The sequence below is a fragment of the Blennius ocellaris genome, assembly GCF_963422515.1.
Source record: "Blennius ocellaris genome assembly, chromosome: 18".
Lineage (NCBI taxonomy): Eukaryota > Metazoa > Chordata > Actinopteri > Blenniiformes > Blenniidae > Blennius > Blennius ocellaris.
The window spans coordinates 12,430,980-12,449,142 of record NC_137667.1 but is presented as its reverse complement, the minus strand read 5'-3'; positions in this window follow the sequence as shown (position 1 = coordinate 12,449,142).

Genomic DNA, 18,163 nt, shown 5'->3' with positions numbered 1-18,163 from the left:
CTTACTGACACTTCCCTCAGCTGAAGCAACGATGCTTGAGCTCCCATCATGCTCCGAGACTATTCTATCACACACTGTGCAATGCTCGTGACCTCCAGCATCAGCCCTGCTGTCAGCTTTGGCCATATTTCGCATTCTCATGTTTTTTTGTTGTTGTTTTTTTTTTTGTTTTGTTTTTATCCTCTACCTTTGTTTTGCCTTGTCTTCGTCTTCTCATCTTGCTTGTGCTGTCTAGCGGTATCATATCCTCCCAGTTACAAGAAGACTCCACCTCCTGTGCCCCCGCGCACCACCACCAAGCCTCTTATCTCTGTAACAGCCCAGAGCAGTACAGAGTCCACACAAGATGCCTACCAGGAGGGCAGGCATCCACGGGGCGGTCTGTGGACCACGGACAGCCTCGGCCGTCCCATCTACAGCTCTATGGACAGCCTGGACAGCACCAAGGCGGTCACCATGGCCATGGAGTCAGCAGCAAGCAAGAGGCATGCGTCTTTAGGCAGCCATACTTCCATCCAGACATGCGACAAAGCGGTGCTGGTGTCCAAGGCTGAGGAGTACCTCAAAACCCCACGTTCCTCTATCGGGATACAGGTACAAGGACAAACTGTCAACACTTTCAAATATTATTTTCATTGTGCCCCATATTTGGCAATAAGACTTTGCATATTTGACCAATTCCAAATGATATTACCTCCAAATGTCATGTTTTGACGTTATGGTTAGTCAAATTAACCAGGACTAAACTTCTTGCTGCTGTCGTTGAAATAAACAACGAAAACTGACAGACTTTTAGAAAAACTATCTGTTCTGAGTAAACTGAAATTAATAAAGCCAGAGAAATGGTCAAAAGTGTCAAAAGTCAGGAACAAAGAAACGTTGATAAATGTTTGGTTGAAAAGTGTAAAAAAAACAACAACTTTATTTTGAAACCATAAACATCACCCGTATTGACCAACAAGATTTATTTTTATGAAATGAATAACAACTGGAAAATCAACTATTGTTAGAAACATAATCAATCATCCATTTAAGTCATGCATTTGAACAGGAGAAACTAAAAAAATACGCACAAAATGCAGTTTTCAGCTCTACTATTGTATGAAGGCACTCGATATGTGCCATTTTGTTTGGGCCTGTAAATAACATTGCAACCAGGTTTTCTTTGTGGGAACAATTTAAATCCGCTTCTTGTAAGTTCAAAATGTTAACCTGATCATCAAAGTACAAGTGTACAAATTAGTCAGCCGTGTCGTTTTTCGATGGCGATATTTTAGCAAACTTACAAGCCTGTGGAGTTTTGGAGTCTTGTTGACCTTTAAATGTGTCAAGGTGAACAACTGCATGCAGAGGGCTTATTTGTGGTAGTGAGGAGTAATCTCTGCTCCACTCTCCATATCAGTTGGTAATTTGTGTTTTTCACCTCTTGAAAACATTTTTACTGTACTAAAGATGTTTTCAAGAGATTTACTCTCTGTATGCGAGCAAAGAGACAAAGTAGCACTCTGTGTGTGCCTACACTTACATAGCCTGAAAAGCAAGTTATGAAACAGACATGAGTCTATCCTGCAGGTAAATATGATCATGCAGAGTTCTTACTGCTATCCAAGCAGTTAACCATAAATCTAATATAGCTTTTCCCCATTGCTTATAGATTAGATCCTTCTATTCTAAAGATGATTAAAGGTCTATGCTGTTTCAGCTCTTTTTTTCAGTTAGAATTGACTGTTACTAGAAGGTGATTCAACACTATCTGATTGATCTGTATTTCCTGTAATGTATGTATTGATTTTAGTTGTTGAGTTTGTACAACTTGAAATATCATTTTGTTATCATATGAAAGAGTTCAGATCATTCAGACTATTTTTTTCAATTGTTTTTTGTGTTTCCAAATTATAAAGTAGATTCTAACATTTTATTAAAATTCCAGATATGCAAGCTGCCTAAGGTTTTAAAGCTTGCCTCAATGGAGACTCATTTTTAATTCTGGCAATTTTGGGCATGCAGAGCTAATACAAAAACTTGGCATATAGCTTTGGGTCTTTGAGTTTTCCTATGTGGATGTGAGCTTCTGCAGGTAACAACTACAAAACATGATTACCTGATGGTATTTTTTTTTTTAATAAACAAGGTCAAGTCGAAAAGGTACCAATAACCAAACCCATTCATCACTTTGGAAAATGCTTTTGGTATGTTTGTCTTCAGAGTGTCCGTACCTTCCAGCATTCTCTCGTCTGTACTTACAGGTGGAAACTGTGACAGACTCTGAGACTGAAAGTAAAGGCCTTCCTCAGTTCCATTCAATCGGGATCCAGGTGGAGGATCACAAACGGTATGTCTAAACACATGTATGACTCTTACTTTTGGATCCTGCAAAGCAGAGTTTCACGTGTTGTCATTGTCTCTGTCAGGCACGGGAGGTTCAAGCGCTCCAACAGCGTGACCACAGCAGTACAGGCAGACTTGGAGCTGGAGGGCTTTCCCTCCACAGAGGACAAGGGTCTGCAGTTTGGTGGCGGTTTCGGCCGTCACTCAGAGCCCAGCACGCCAACGCAGTATGGAGCCATCCGTACGGTGCGCACGCAGGGCCTCTTCAGCTACAGGGAAGACTACCGGCCCTCCAGTGGACGTTCCAGCCCACAGCCTGAGCCGTGGCTGGTGGAGCCCAGCCTGGAGAGCACCGACACCGGCCGGGTGTCTCCCCTTCGCAGGGACGGCGGCTGGTTCATGCAGCTTCTTCACAATGAAACGAAACGGTTAGAGGGGTGGTGCAAAGAGATGGAGCGAGAGGCCGAAGAGCACGAGATGTCGGAGGAGAGTGAGTGTCCTCAGGGAGAGTACTGTGAAAGCTTAGAGCTTTGATGTGTGGTATCCATGTTCTTCTGACATGTAATCTGTGATTATTTCTTTATGCTGTCTGCATGAGAGTATGGCCAAAGTGAACATTCTGAGCATGAGCTGTCATGTTGACGGTGAAAATGCAGAGTCGTGACAGGAATTCTGAGAGCAGATTGGATTCTTGTGAATGACTGAAAGACATTACTCACCGTGTTGGTTTTTGTCAAGCTGTCAATGCTAACACCACTTTCTCTCTCTCTTTCTCTCTCTCTCTCTAACTTTTTGGGTGTTTCACTTCCTCTGTGTCCATCAGTCCTAGGAAAAATCCGGAGTGCAGTTGGGAGCGCACAGCTATTAATGTCTCAGAAGTTTCAACAGTTTTACTGGCTGTGCCAGCAGAATTTGGTGAGTATTGCAGAAACATGCTGTTGACATGTTACAAAACACAGTGGATCAACGACGAACTTGTTGATTGGTTTCTCTCTCCCAGAGCTTTGAGAAGGTGCTTGTCCCCATGCTGCACTTGCGCCTTCCAGAAATAGAGCCGAGAGATCAATAGTGAAGCAGCCTCTCTGCTGATATTGACCCTGCAGTGAACGAAAGGGGAATTCCAATAGGAAGCAGCACCTGTGTTAAGCGTTTCCATTAATGCACCGTGGCAGCAGTATGAATGAGAACTCAGGGTTTGAATAATGGACTGTCACACTGTCTCAGTGTTTAGCCCTCATGTCACGTCGACTGGAAACTCATACCTATTCTAACGTTAACTATTCACAGAGTCAGCATATATTAGAAGGCACTGCTGTCAGAAGTGGGGGATGCAGGTACTCACTGGAGAGAGAGAAGAGAGAGAGAGAGAGAGAGACTCAATCTTTCCAAAGCACAGCTAATTAAAACGAAGAATTTCAATACATGCACAATCTTGTGTGGGTGGATGAAATCTGCTTTCTGGCTGCCTTGTGCTGTTTTCCCGGTACGTGTGTATGTAAAGTGTGTGTTTCAACTCAACGTGCAGCCCTCTTTTGGGTGGGTTGAGGCTCTCTCCCTCTCTTCCTGTTGATCATAGGATGATGAATTAAGTTGAACATTGATAGTGACAAGCTTTAGATTGCCCTGAGCTTTCAGATGTGTCTGAATGAGAGAATGACTCTGTGTCCCTGCTGGATGGGGGGGGGGGGGGGGGGGGGGGAGAATTCCACGTAAAAATAAAACACTTGAATGTGCTTTTGAAGGTTGGCCGGGTTGGCCGTTTCTTGGTGTGAGGCAGTGAGCACATGGCTCCATGTGGTTGCCTGATTGGGTTGATTGTGGATTGCAACTAACACAACATCGTCCAACTGGCTCATACACATTGATGCAATGCGGTGACGTGCAGCAGCAATGAACATCAGATTTTAGATTGTGTCTTAACTTAGTGTTGGAAGAGCGAGAAGAATCTAAAAATAGCAAATGCAGTTCACTGGTGCCTGATACGAGGTATTGACCAGTGGTGATGAACAGTGTCTCATCCTTTCTCTATTCTCTGTGCATGCAACCATAAAAATTACCCCTACCAACCATTAATCACCAGTGTTTCTACAATGCACAGTGAGCCAAAGAAGCTGTAAAAGAAGCTATTAAAAGACAGTCGAAGTTCTCAGAAAATAGCGTTTGAGGTTGTGACCTTAATTTTGTCTTGCACTGCCACACAGTGGCCAGAACAGTGAGGCGCATATGGATGTCCCACAGCAGCAGGAAATCATTTTATTATTCAACTTGGATAATGGGTTTGTGTCAGAAACTTGTATATTCCAATGAATGAATTTGTAAGTGGTTCGATTGAATAGTTTCACATTCTGTGCCCCCCCCAACTTTCTGCTCAGGACCCCAGTGCCATGCCCAGACCCACATCTCAGGACCTGGCTGGATTCTGGGACCTTTTGCAGCTTTCCATCGATGACGTCACTGCCAAGTTTGATGAGCTGCAGCAGATCAAGAGCAACCATTGGCAGCTGGTGGAGAGCCCAGAGAAGACGGTGAAAACTGAAAAAAAAAAAACACTATAATAATACTTCGTTGTAATGGGCTCCAGATGAAGTTACACGGCTTTCCGTTTCAGAGACAAAACATTTGTGTTTTGATTGGGACTTGGAACCGGCAGGAAGTTACAAAGCATGGACAGTTTTGGTTAGAAAGCTGGTAGCAGCCTCTTAAACAGCCTGTTCTCCAATTAAAAATAGCAGCTGCATACATGGATGCAAATGGAATTTCAGTTTTTAAGGGGAAACCATTCAAATTTCACAAAAGCAAGTCTAATCAGAGGATCCAACCAACAGATTACCCATACACTTAATTTCAACGATGTAAACATAGTTCATCTTTGAATTAAATTGAGTCGGTATATTGGATATCGAGCCACACGATAATTCCCACAGGATATTGAATCCCATTATACAATATGTGCAACACTGATAACACAAGGACCACGTACAATGATCAGTGGACCAGAACAACGCAAACTGACCAGACTGAAGACGGCACACATATATATGCGCGCAGGGAGCCAACGAGGTGCAGCTGACAGCAATCACTGGTAATCCAGGTCAGGTATCGCAGAGCATGGCCTCGTGGCACATGTGTACAGAGAATAATGTGTTGCACTGCTGAAAACAATTGACCAAAGATTCAAACTCTTTCACATGATCATCGACACGATCATGATCAAAATGTTGCCTTTTTCATATTGCGCTTTTCCGAATCGAAACAGAAAATAAAGCTACTTTTAAAGGATAGGCCATTTAATACGCCTTGAAAGATGAAAAGAGAAAAAGTACAAACTAAAGAACCAGTACCATCATTTAAATTTGTGTCTGTTTCCTCCTCCATCTGATTGCTAATGGTCAAGTGGTAAAAGTTTCACCCTCATCAAGTGATTTAATATTTTCAGATATTTGTCAGCCCTTGAAAAAATGTCATACCTAGTATAGTATTTTGTCCAAATAACACTTTACATTTTAGAATATCATATTTCCAGGGTCAAAGTATCCTCACATACATGATTTTAAATTAATTATGGGAGGAGAAACCCATGCATGCACAGGGAGAACCTGCAAACTTAAAACCTGAAAAAAAAAGAAGAAAAGAAGCAGATAAAATGTGAAATGGAAACATTAAAAAGTATGTAAATCATCCATTTAAAGCCTCTTTGCCGTCGCTTACATGAAAGCACATTTATGGGAGCGGCGCTCGTGAGAGGAGGGAGCTCCGTTCGTTTGGAGTGTATTTAGATGTTAATGTGTTTTCAGAGATAGAACAGATCCTTCGGGGTACTTTGATAATTATCTCCACACTACAGTTGTAGTTGTGAGTAGTTATTTACCTCCAGCCGTGAATGGGAACATATCAAGCTCCATGAAGCCGCGCCCGGGCATTGACACAGATGCTCTGTACACGCTTTATCTCCCCTTCAAGGCAGGCGGCATTAAAACCAGCAAAGTATGAGAAAGGCTCACATTCAGAAGTTGAACAGCAGCATGTTCAGGGTCTTTGGCTTCGTGGGCGATTCTCTGCTGCATTCAAGGGTACATCTTGTTGAGACATAATCAAAAGAAATGCTGAAATCAAATGAGACATTATTGTTGCTCGGAATTGTTGATTTCTCATACTTGGGCGACACATTTTGTCTGATAAATTGTCAGCATCTCAGCAGAAGTGAAAACTCTGGTGACGATTTAGTTTTTTTGTGTTGTCGCTTGGGCAGTTGGTGAAAATCATTCTTTTATTTTCTCACAAACCTACACATGTACAGAAAGAACTTGCAAACACACAATTAGTAAAAGTGTCATTCAGTGCTTGAGAGGTAAAAAAAATTAAACGCAGTCATAAAATGCTAAAGAAAAAAAGGGGGGGAAAGTGTTAAAAAAGGGAAAAAAGAAAAGGAAGACAAAAGGAAAAAAAATATAACAAAATCACACAAAGGGCACTTTTGAATTGGAGGATCTTGGATTTTTGACTGTGATAAATAAAAACACGGATGCAGTTTATGATGATCTTAATAATCCTGATTAAACCCTGCGATTGCTGGATCATCTGGATTTGTGTCCCCAGGAGCGGAAATGGCCACCACCTCTGCCCAGGAGGCCCTCCAGGGGGCGTGGCAGCATGATGCGGGAGCGTTCTCTGGACCTTCAGGACCGCCAGCGTCAGGAAGCTCGCAGACGCCTCATGGCGGCCAAGCGCGCGGCGTCTTTCAGACAGAACTCGGCCACAGAGCGGGCAGACAGCATCGAGATCTACATCCCCGAAGCCCAGACGCGGCTTTGAGGTCCATGGATTCATCTCCACCCAACACCAGCTCAACATCTCACATCCAAACTCCCGCAGTCACTCCTCCGCTCCGCCATTCTCAGTGTGGATCCTCTTAAAGCTACACCAGGCAAAGTTTTCCTTCAAACTTTCATTTCAAACAATCAACTTATTCTGCTTCCTGAACAAAAGTGTTTCAACCATTTGCTTATAGCCTTTCTATAGAGATTAACATGACCTCAGGCCTGTTGCGTCCAGACACACATATATGCTGTTCGTACACAAGTGATTTGAGGATATTTAAGACTGGAAAAGAAAAAAACAATCTCGTGTTATATTGCTCAGTGTAGCTTTTACAGGATCTTGCCACAGGTTGTTCCCGATGAGAATGCGCCGATAAACCCTCAACAGTCATTCATTTAAAAGACGTAAATCATAAACTATTATAGTAAGCTTCCTTCCGAACCGATTCCTAAGCCTCGTCTTAGACTTTCACCGTTGTTTCCATTGCCCCAGTGTTTGTAATGAAACGTGTCACAATCAAACAGAATATATAAACGTTTCTCTCACCAGCAGCAGTGGTCGGAAGCTTCAACATGATGGTACCCTGGTAACAACCTGACGTTTCACATCAATACATTTTTTTAGTCGTTCTCATTTAAAACATTTGATCCAGCTTTTTTTTAATTTCTTTTGCGATATCTATTATGGACAATCTGAAATGTCTTAAGAGAGAAAGTGCAATCTGAAATCCTTCATATGTTCGTCTTCGGACTAATCTGTGCAATAGCCTGGCGCTTCCTAAAACACAGAATCCTTGCAGAATGTTTTAACTAGCTTGTTCTCATAGTGTGATTTTAATGCTTCGACTATTCCATTAGCAATAAGATTGCTAGCTTTCACTGTTGCACTGTATTCGGAGTCATAATGCTGGGTTATGAACATTCCTCTTAAACTGCGACACCCAGTGGGAAAGTTAGGAGCAGCAGTTATTTTGAATTGAAGATCTCATCAATGCCTTCCTCGTAGTTTGTCGGTTTTAGCATTTCATTATTCACTTGATGCCATTTCCTACAAGGCCATGATAAAATAAGACATAAAAAAGGGGATATTTTAGCCACATTTCAGTCTACCCATCCAGTATCTCTACTGTATAGTATATTACATATTCCTCTCATAAGCAAATATTTTATAAAAAAAAATATCTATACCTATCATCCAGCATCTTTTGACCAGGCCTGCTGCAGCTCCTGACCAGTGTTGCCTCGTGAGATTTAAAACAAGGCTAAAAATGCCTCATCCATCCATATGTCATCCACTCATCTCCACCCCTCTGACACCACCCCCCCCCCCCCACCCCCTGGGCTGGGAAATGGCATTTTAAGGATGTGTACGTTAATTTGCTGCAGGATACATTTCTATTGCAGAACAAATATGAATTATTAACAAAAGACAGTTTTGCGAGCCTGGCAGAGGTGACTGTATGAAAACAATGCATTTTGCACCTTATAATATTCATGTTTGTATTTCCAAGGGAAATGTAGTTATTGAAGCTCATGTGATATTGTTGCAGTTGAATTGCAAGGAAAGATATGGGAAATTTACTACAGAATTTCATATAACTATATAGGTCTTAGAAATTGCACCTACTGTTGTTTCGTTTCCATTGCTCTCTGACAGCAGTCATGCTTTCAGAAGTTCAAAAAAAAAAGAAATTGTGATTTTGAGAGTTTTAATTCTACTTACAAGATCAGTCACATGACCAACATCACAAATCCACAGGATGTTTTTAGTAAATACGGTTGGTTGAAAACAGCAGCTATTCGGTTGATTTTGACAGTGCATCTGTCTTGGTGATTACGTGGTGCTCTCTAGCTAACGAACCATTTCCCATGAACACACTGCATCTGATGTTTTTAACCGGGCGGCGCATGAAGGAAAACTCTTCTGTTCTTGTACTGATCAGCTCACGTAGTCTAGGACAGACAGGTGCAAACGACACTTTAACAATATTCAGTTACTATAGTAAATGGTGCTGCTTTTTACTCTAAAACTGTTGTCCTTTTACCCAATGCGCGCACGCACACACACACACACACACACACACACACACACACACACACACACACACACACACACACACACACACACACACACACACACACACACACACACACACACACACACACACGCACACTCAAGGACTTTTTAAAAAAGAGATTTATTAATATGGTGCCCGCTGTCTCTCACGGCTTGTGGTATATTGTAACTTTAGAATTGATCGTCTTTGCAATGCTCTTGGCCTCGGTATTGTGTGGGAGGAGGTTTATGTGGCTCTTTTGAGAAAAAAAAAAAGAAAAAAAAAAAAAAGAGGTAAGGGACATTTCTTTATAAGATGGGACAGACTGCATGCTTTGACATTCCATCGACCTTAAAGTCAAACCTAATATGCCCACCCTGAGTCAAGGGCATCCTGCTACAGCTCGCTTAAAATACATCATGATATGTGTTCATGTTTTTGTTTGGATCCCTTTACAACTGCGGCGTCCATTCTTCGTTGCCTGTGTAATCCCAGATGGCTCACATTGGTGTTTAATGTTTCCCGTTTGGTTGAATGAGACTGGGTCAGCGGAGGCTCGTGTCAGGAAGTGAAACGTGCTCACCATGAGGGATCACAGTGGGAATTGTTTTGTTCACACTGAGGCGTGTGTCGTGTGACCAACAGCTGGAGTATTTGGCTAAATTGAAGACCCTTACTTACCAGATGGCCTTAACCAAAACACTCATGAATGTAGAGCCCCCATACATGCAAAAAACATCAAATAAATACATCCCAGGATTATAACAGTTGCTGAATACCAACTAAATTGACATTCTTTTTCCATGTTGTTTATCAGATTCTGTGCTCCTCTAAACATTTGTTTTTGTGTTAATTGAGACGGAAAAAGGCACAAAACCTAAACTGGCAGCAGAAGAATACATTTACAATAAGCTTGTGAAGCCTAAGACGTACTCTATCAAGGATGGACAGAAGACAACTTGAGCATAACTAAAAGATTTAAAAAAATCATAGGAACAATCTTGAGTTAGTTTTAAGTCAACATATTAATGACAAAATTAAACAAATGTTATCATAATATCTCAATAGGAGAAGAATTATCGCTGATTACCTTAAACCCTTTATAGGGCATTAAAAAAAAACTTGGAAAATTAGATATTTAAAGTATTAATAGATTATGTGCTATTTATGTGTAATAAAATCTGTTAAATAAATGATTTAACTGACCAAAAACATCCATATTTTCTTATTTCTCCACACAGAATTATTTAAATTAGACAAATCGCTGACAGAATTTGTTTAAAAGATTTCCTGCACAGAGCACCCTTGGCCCACCATAAAATACATTATTTGCCTTCATTCAGCTTTAGTCAGTTATTGGTTAAGAAACAGGATGTTACCAAATATGGGCACTTGTCTGAAAAAGGTTGAAGGAAGTTCCAGAAAAGATGATAATACATTTTTTTATATTGCATTTTTACACACAACACATTAAGCCTTTTACAAAAGAGGATCCATTTACAAATTAAGATTCAGCTTCAGCATAAAATGAATGAGACATAAAATATGTTGGGCTTGTTGCTCTTTTTCATTCAAGCGATTTCTCTCTGAGCTTCAAATGAATCATTATTCTCAATATTTCACTTCCACAGAAACAGTAGGGTAGGAGCGAAATACATATTTTTAGTTTTATTAATCATAATTGCTCTTATTGTCAGAAGAGGGGTATAAATGTTCCCTATTGATGAGAATAAAGCAGAACAGCAGCGATTGCCGGCAGTTTCACCTTCACAGTGCTTTCACAGTCACAGGTTTACGCCAGGGTGTCAAACTCATTTTAATTGCAGCAGCCGCATTCGACCCCATTCAGCCTCGAGCGAGCTTCATCATTATTACCACATCATAACAACCTTTCCTACAACTTATTGGACAATTCTAAATGTTTGTGTAACTACAAAGAAGGATGGGTACATTGTTGAATCGTTCAAATTTAATGCAATTAGTGCAGTTTTAACATTATTATGTTTGGCCCCCCTGGTTTACACACACACACACACGTAACAGACCTTACTATTGCTGTGGTTTCCCATGCCTATAAGTACTTCTAATAACTCTAATTAAATTATAGGACAATATTTATTACACAGTGACATTTTTTTTTGTGTTTAAGACTTTATTGTAATTTACACTCTTTCCCAAATTCAAGTCATTCAATTGATCCAAGTGTTTATTTTTGTGCTCCACTGTTAAGTTAAGGCGGATAAATAATCATTTCTATGGAAATTCAAGAGCGTTGCATAATTACACACACTGATAAGATGCGTTTAACTTTGCTGAATCAAAGAAGGATCCAACAGATTGTGACTAATTTGATTTGATCGCTTCCTTTAAACTAAAGAAACATTAAAATAAAAGAAGCTTATTAAAGCTTTTCCTTGAGTTCACAGGTTGGCATTTCATTTACCCAGGAAATTACAGCACTCACTTATTTCCTATTTGAATAAATCAATCCATTTCTGTCCTTTTGAAATGTGTGATGAGGAGTGCACAGAGGATACCCAGGATTTTCTATTCTGATTTGGAGCTGTTAGTCAGCGGTGACGTGTGACCTGCTGGGCTGTTTTTCAACCATTAATTTGACAGCCTGGCGCCAGACATGTTTTTCTTTTCTTTTCTTTTTTCTTTATTACAGCCTTCGCACAAAGTACTCGTGCTGCAGTTTTATCTGCTCACGATAAATTCTTCAGAAAAATGCTCATCTGGCTGTACATCGATCAACCATAACATTATGACCGATGACTGCTTGAGTGAACAACCCTGATAATCTCTTTATCATAGTTAGTGGAATGGCAAATGTTGGTTTTTTTTGGTTGGGGTTTTTTTGGGGGTGTTTTTTCAAGTCGAGTTCAAGTGTTTAAGGAGGAATAAAATCATGAAGCAAAAATGTTTTGAGATTGAAAAGCTCAAAACGGTGATAGCTAGATGACAGGAACTATATATCTTCAAAATGTTTTAGGTCTGCTTTGATAAGAATCAATAAAAAGATGGATGGATGGGTGATCAGGATGAGACAATAGAAATATCAAAGCTTTTTCAAGACATCCAGTGAGGAATTTAGCATGTTTCAAGATCACAAATATAAAACAGTAGAACTATTCTTGAACACCATTCTCTGTTCTGAATACTTCAATAAATGCCCGAAACCGTTGAGGGAGTGGTCATAATGTTATGGATTATCTGTGTACTGTTGCTTGGAGTTTACAGAAACTCAAAATAAGTCTTTTTTTGGTCAAGATTTGACTCACTGTACCACCTGTGGGGATAATTGGATCATATATTCGATTTTTTTGGAAAATCAACTAAACTATTGAGGAAACAAAAACAAAACCTTTTTTCAATTTGAGTGCTTATCAGACATCTGTTGGTCTTCTTGGTGGGCCGTCATTATTTCCCCTCGCCGGTCGTTGCTGGAGTCACACTGTTGGCTTTGAAATCCCGACGTCTCCGTTTACGTTTTTGGTTTGTCTGAATTGTGACGACAGCTGACAGACGACCGTAACGACCCCGCTGCTCTTCCACCAGACTCAAAGTCAAATCAAGTCTACTTCCCACAGACTACAAACTGTGATTCCTTCATGGAGTGGAGTTCTTGACGATCTACTATTCTTGATCATCAGTGAAAAAAAAAAATTATTCTTCACAGTCAGTTTTTTCTGCAAGTTGAGTTCAGAGTAGTTTTAGATAAAAGCTGCAGAATCACAAAGGTAAAGGATGATGAAGGTAATTGAGCACTTTCTCCCTGTAACACCATTTCCAATATAAATGCAATAGAAACAATACTATTTAGAGGGTTCTATACCAGAGCTGAACTTGTCGGAACAAACCAGACTCAGACTTGCTGAAGACAGACCTGGAAAGTTAACATGTGACCTGGACTCGGCTTTTTCACAGGCGCGCCCACATTCTGCTTCTTTATTCCAGACCTGGACTCTTCAAATTAAAGTTCTCTTTAAACTGCAACTCGATTCATAAAGCCAGACCTGAGTTCTTCTGACTCTACTGTCTCCATTTAAACATCTTTAATGAATCCCATTCAACCAATTCGTTGGAGTAATAAAATGTTTAGAAATCCACTTGCTTTCATTTTGGGACACATAATTCAACTTTATTTGAAGGCGTGACATAGGTTCAGTTGGAAAAGACTGTAGATCTGCATTCAAGAGACCTAGAGTAGTCAGAAGAGGTCAAGTAAAGTCTGACGAGTCTTGATTCAGGTGTCATCGGATGAGTGCAGGTGTTTTAAACAGCCCCTGGTCTGGTTTTAAAAGTGTGTGTGTTGTTTTACAATCATTTTGTGAAGATCCCAGTTCCTGGTCAAAGTGTCCCGATCAGGTCTCGCAGAAGACTCTGGGTCTCTCCTGAGATCTCTTTTCAGAAGGAGTTTTGAAAAGTCTGCATTTGGATTAAGAAGTGTTATTTTAAGAATCCGTGGCTGTCTGTCAAGAGTAGAAGTAGAAGAACTTCAACTCGAGTTTAAAGCCCAAGTCTGATTCAGTGAGTCCAGTCGTGCTTTAAAAAGTCCTGGCAAATGGTGGCAAATTTTGAATGTTATTTGAAAAGAGTTTGGCTCTGGTTTAGAAAATGCATTTTCTTATTGCTGTTTTCGTGAAGGTATTTAAAGGGTTAACAGGACTCATTTAGAAAGTAGACACTGATCCATGAAACCAGGCACAAACACAAACTTTACAACAAACTTGAATTCTTTTTGACAGACCAAAACTCAAGTATCTGAGACACACATGGACTACTTAATCAATGACAATTGTTAGTTAAAACAGAAAGCGTCAGAGGGTAAAACCATCAGCATGGTGACATAGAGAAGAACCACATGGCGTCTCTTCGGCTGTTTTCACAGCCGTCGTGACTCGGTGAGGCCTATATCTGGAGAAAAACACGCGGAGCTGCTTGATCACACGTTTGCAGATTTAGATATTAATCCATTGTGTTTCTGTGCTTTGATGTTGGGCTATTCTGTGTTTCATCCCCCCGTTTTTAAGCTTAGCATGTCTGATTACCGTAAATCTTTAATACTTGTCGGCCATGTTTTGTTTTTCCCCCGACCATGCTAAGAGGGGCTAAGAAGTTTGGCAACTATGTACATGACAAATCCTCAGGTGCCTTACAGTTTGATTCTTATAGGACTGAGTGAATGTTTGGGGGTGGAGGTACGTGAAAGGACGCCACACCTCTCAGAGTGCTCGCTTGTTCGTAATACCTTTTCAAAGGGCTGGAAACTGGGGCTGGGTCGGACTGCAGAAACTTCAAATGAACTTTGCATTTATACCTGACGGACTGGCGCGTCCTACTGTAATAAAACTTCAGCACAATATAGTCTTGAGGATGAACAAAGGAGGGTTTGCAGGCATTTTGTTTTCCTCTCTTGTTTTGAACACACAGCGATTCCCCACGATGCAGCTACACTTTGAGGAGAATCTCATTATGACGGAGTGAATCTCCATTTAGAGCTGTGGACAATGAGTGGATATTAAACGTTTCAGATCGCATGTCACATCCACAGCTAATCATAAGATAACACTTCTTCAAATATAAGGTCTTTATTACATTTTTTCCCCCCTCCTAGCTGTGATATTGTAATCTTATGATTGTTTGTTTTTTTGGGGGGGGATTTTTTTTGCCTCTTCTGGCATCGACATCTAGAGAATCTGAAGACTGACAAAACTTGACCAGCCAAAAAGTGCAATAGTGTTTTCATAAAACAAAAAAACAAAAAAAAAAAAAAAAAAAACGACAGGCAGGCTCACCTACAGCTATTTACCTCACGGTTGAAGTGCTCGAGGGAACGACGGTACGAGCGGGAGTGGTTGTGAATCTCCACAGGAACACTTTGTCATGCCTGTGTACTATGCAGCAGTATTTCTGTGGGGCGGCAGAGCTCGCAACCCCCCCCCCCCCCCCTCCCTGGTGCAGACCACCTTACACACAGACACACACACAGACACACACAAACACACACACAACGGGAGCAAAAATACGTGCTGTCACCTTCACCCAGATCTCACACAGTTTATCCGTCAGTGGGGAGTTTCTTTACGTCGGGTCGAACTGGAACAATAACATCGAAGTCGCGGCTAAAGTTTGACTCCACGGTGATCCACCTGAATTCACCCGGTCAAGTCGCTACCCGCGGTGCTTTCTACGACACAGCTCGCAGCGTCACGTTTAGATGGGCGTCATTCAACAGCTCTCCTGAAGATAAACCTCAGAGAAGTCTGTATCGGTGCTGAATCAACCAACTTCTCTCCCGGTTCTTTTTCCTCAAAATTTCTTTTTTTTTTTTCAAATAAAAATTTGCTCTCATTTTTACATTGTTTATTCTGACAATCAGCACACACCAAAAGCATCACACACACACACACACACACACACACACACACACACACACACACACGCACACACGCACACACACACGACAGTAAATCCTCGAGACAGCAGCCTGAGTTTCCCCTCTTGATGTCGAGGATCTTTATTCTACTCCATTCTGTTTTTCACGGACAGTTTTTCGAGGTACAGTTGCACTGCAAAGATGTCTTTCTATGGTTTGCTCTCTCTTCTCACGAACCACGTGACTCCTCACCAAACACACAGCGTGACTGATGTCACGCTAACTTAAACTCTGGGCTGCTCTTCAAGCAATAAGCCTAAGGAAAATATGGAGGGTGACTTTTCGTTCCTCTCTTCACATTTTCTGGTATCAGACGCTTTTAAAGACATAGTTTGGTCATCAGAAGAATGTATTCCTTCCTGGAAGTCGTTTGTCACTACTTGCACATGTGAACTTAGTCTATAAAGCTCCAGTTAAATTAGTTTAGCTGGAAGCTATATGGAAACAATTTTAAGTTTTTGATTTAAAAACAAAAAAACTGGACTTGGACAGTAACTGGTTAATTTCTATCACTTAAGTTTTCTAAAAAAGACCCAAAAATGTGAAAAGTTTATCAAATGACACAAATTACCATTTTTTTTTCCCAGTTCGATTTCACGTCATCAGTCATGCTTTTTAAACTATCGCAATTTGTTCCCCCAGCCACTCTTACATTGCTTGAACTGCATGTGATCAGTAAAAGTAATCGTCCCCAAAACAACTCTCATTTTAGTTCCCTTTTAACCATATTCAATTGCCAAAATTGGGCACTCGCGTTTATCCACAATATAGTTAGCAAAAACAATATTCCCCTGAACAGATATCGATAAAAAGTAGGACTTTTCTCAGTGAAATCAATAAAATAAAAAAACTATGAATAACAATTCTAATTGTAGAGTCACTCTGAAGCAACGTGATTTTGAGAGTAGTAGTGAAATATGTTAATTGGTGTCATCTCTAAATGACTAAACATGTAGCACAAAATACTACTTAATGCCAGTAATGTGAGTATTTATAGAAAATTAAGCATTTATTGAGTAAAATTAAGTATTTAATGTATTATTTCATTCCTTACTTCGATCCCTAATCAGGATCTCTCAAAAAACTGTCATCAGAAATAAGTTAACGCATCCAGGATTCTTCAGTGTTTTAAAAGTGCTTAAAGTCATGTGGCCTCATTCTTCTTTTCCAACTGTCGGTAAAACTGCCAAACTATTCTTTAAATGTTCCAATTGTGTCTCCTGTGAGGCACGAAGCTTTGTCTGACATTTTACTGACATTTAGTTTGATTTTTCATCTAATTTTGTGACCTCATTCGTATCACAAGTCTGAGGCTACATTAAAGGAACGTTTTCTAGTGAAAATGCAAAAAACGTGTCCGTTTACATGACAATGGTGCTTGGAGTCACTGAAAACACCACTTTTTGAAAACGACTTTACTTCTTAGAAACAACCGATACTTGAGTGGGCCGAAACGATGAAGACGACCATTTAAAAGGGCTTCAATGTTTACAGCCTGCTGTTCTCTGTGTGCGTCTGTGGGTATTTTTTTTTTTTTCAACACATAACAGCACCCACTAGTGACCCGACATGGAAACAACAGAATTTTCTGTGTTTTTGCCGTTTCCATGTAAACGGATATCGTTTTCAAAATGGCGTTGCTGTGAAAACGCGAAACGTTTCTGACGTGAAAACACAAAAAAAACATGTGTTTTCACTCGAAATGAAACGCGGCCTGACTCGGTCCCTTTAGGATACTTGTTAATCCAAATCTTTCGGCTCTTCTGTGTGTGTTTGCTGGAGTTTCCTGAGGAGGGAGAGCCGCCATGGTGGTGTTTGCCTTTGGTGGAGAAGTGTCTTGTGTTGTGGCTGTGGGTAGAAACGACTAAAGGCCTCATGTGGGTTTTTGGAAAGTGACATGAGAAAAATTTGATAGCATTAAAAAAAAAAAAAAAAAAAAAAAAAAAAAGGGTTTGTGGTTAGCTTAAAACTATTTTCAAATCGTTAGATATATCAATAATGAGGATAAATATAATGCCAAATATTCAGTATTTGTACAGAAATATACATATATAAATATATAATATATGCCTAATTTAAATGGAACTATTTTCCGCTCTTGACCATGTTTCTGTTGTTTACCGTTTCTTTGTCAAAATTATTTTATAAGATCTTCAGATAGCATGCAGGATAGTGAAAATGAATGTATTATTTAGTGTTTCATTGCTGGTCAGTATTACAGCACTCTGCAGATCAGTTTGTGTTCGTAAGATTGATTTAAAGCTGAATATTTCATTTCTAAATTAGTTCATCTACAAAGGAATTGTAAACTTTCTTTTTCTAAATGCAAGTTTTTGAAATTGTTTCAACAGTTTTTATCATTTTATCATTTCCCCTGCTTTATCAATGTGGTTAAGTATATTTTGGCTCTCCGAAGTACAGCTATCAACCATCTGTTGTAAATAATTATGCAAATTAAACTTTTTGAAGAAAACAGCGCTGTTGTGAGTGTGATTCATTTGTCTCGGTGATGGTTCAAG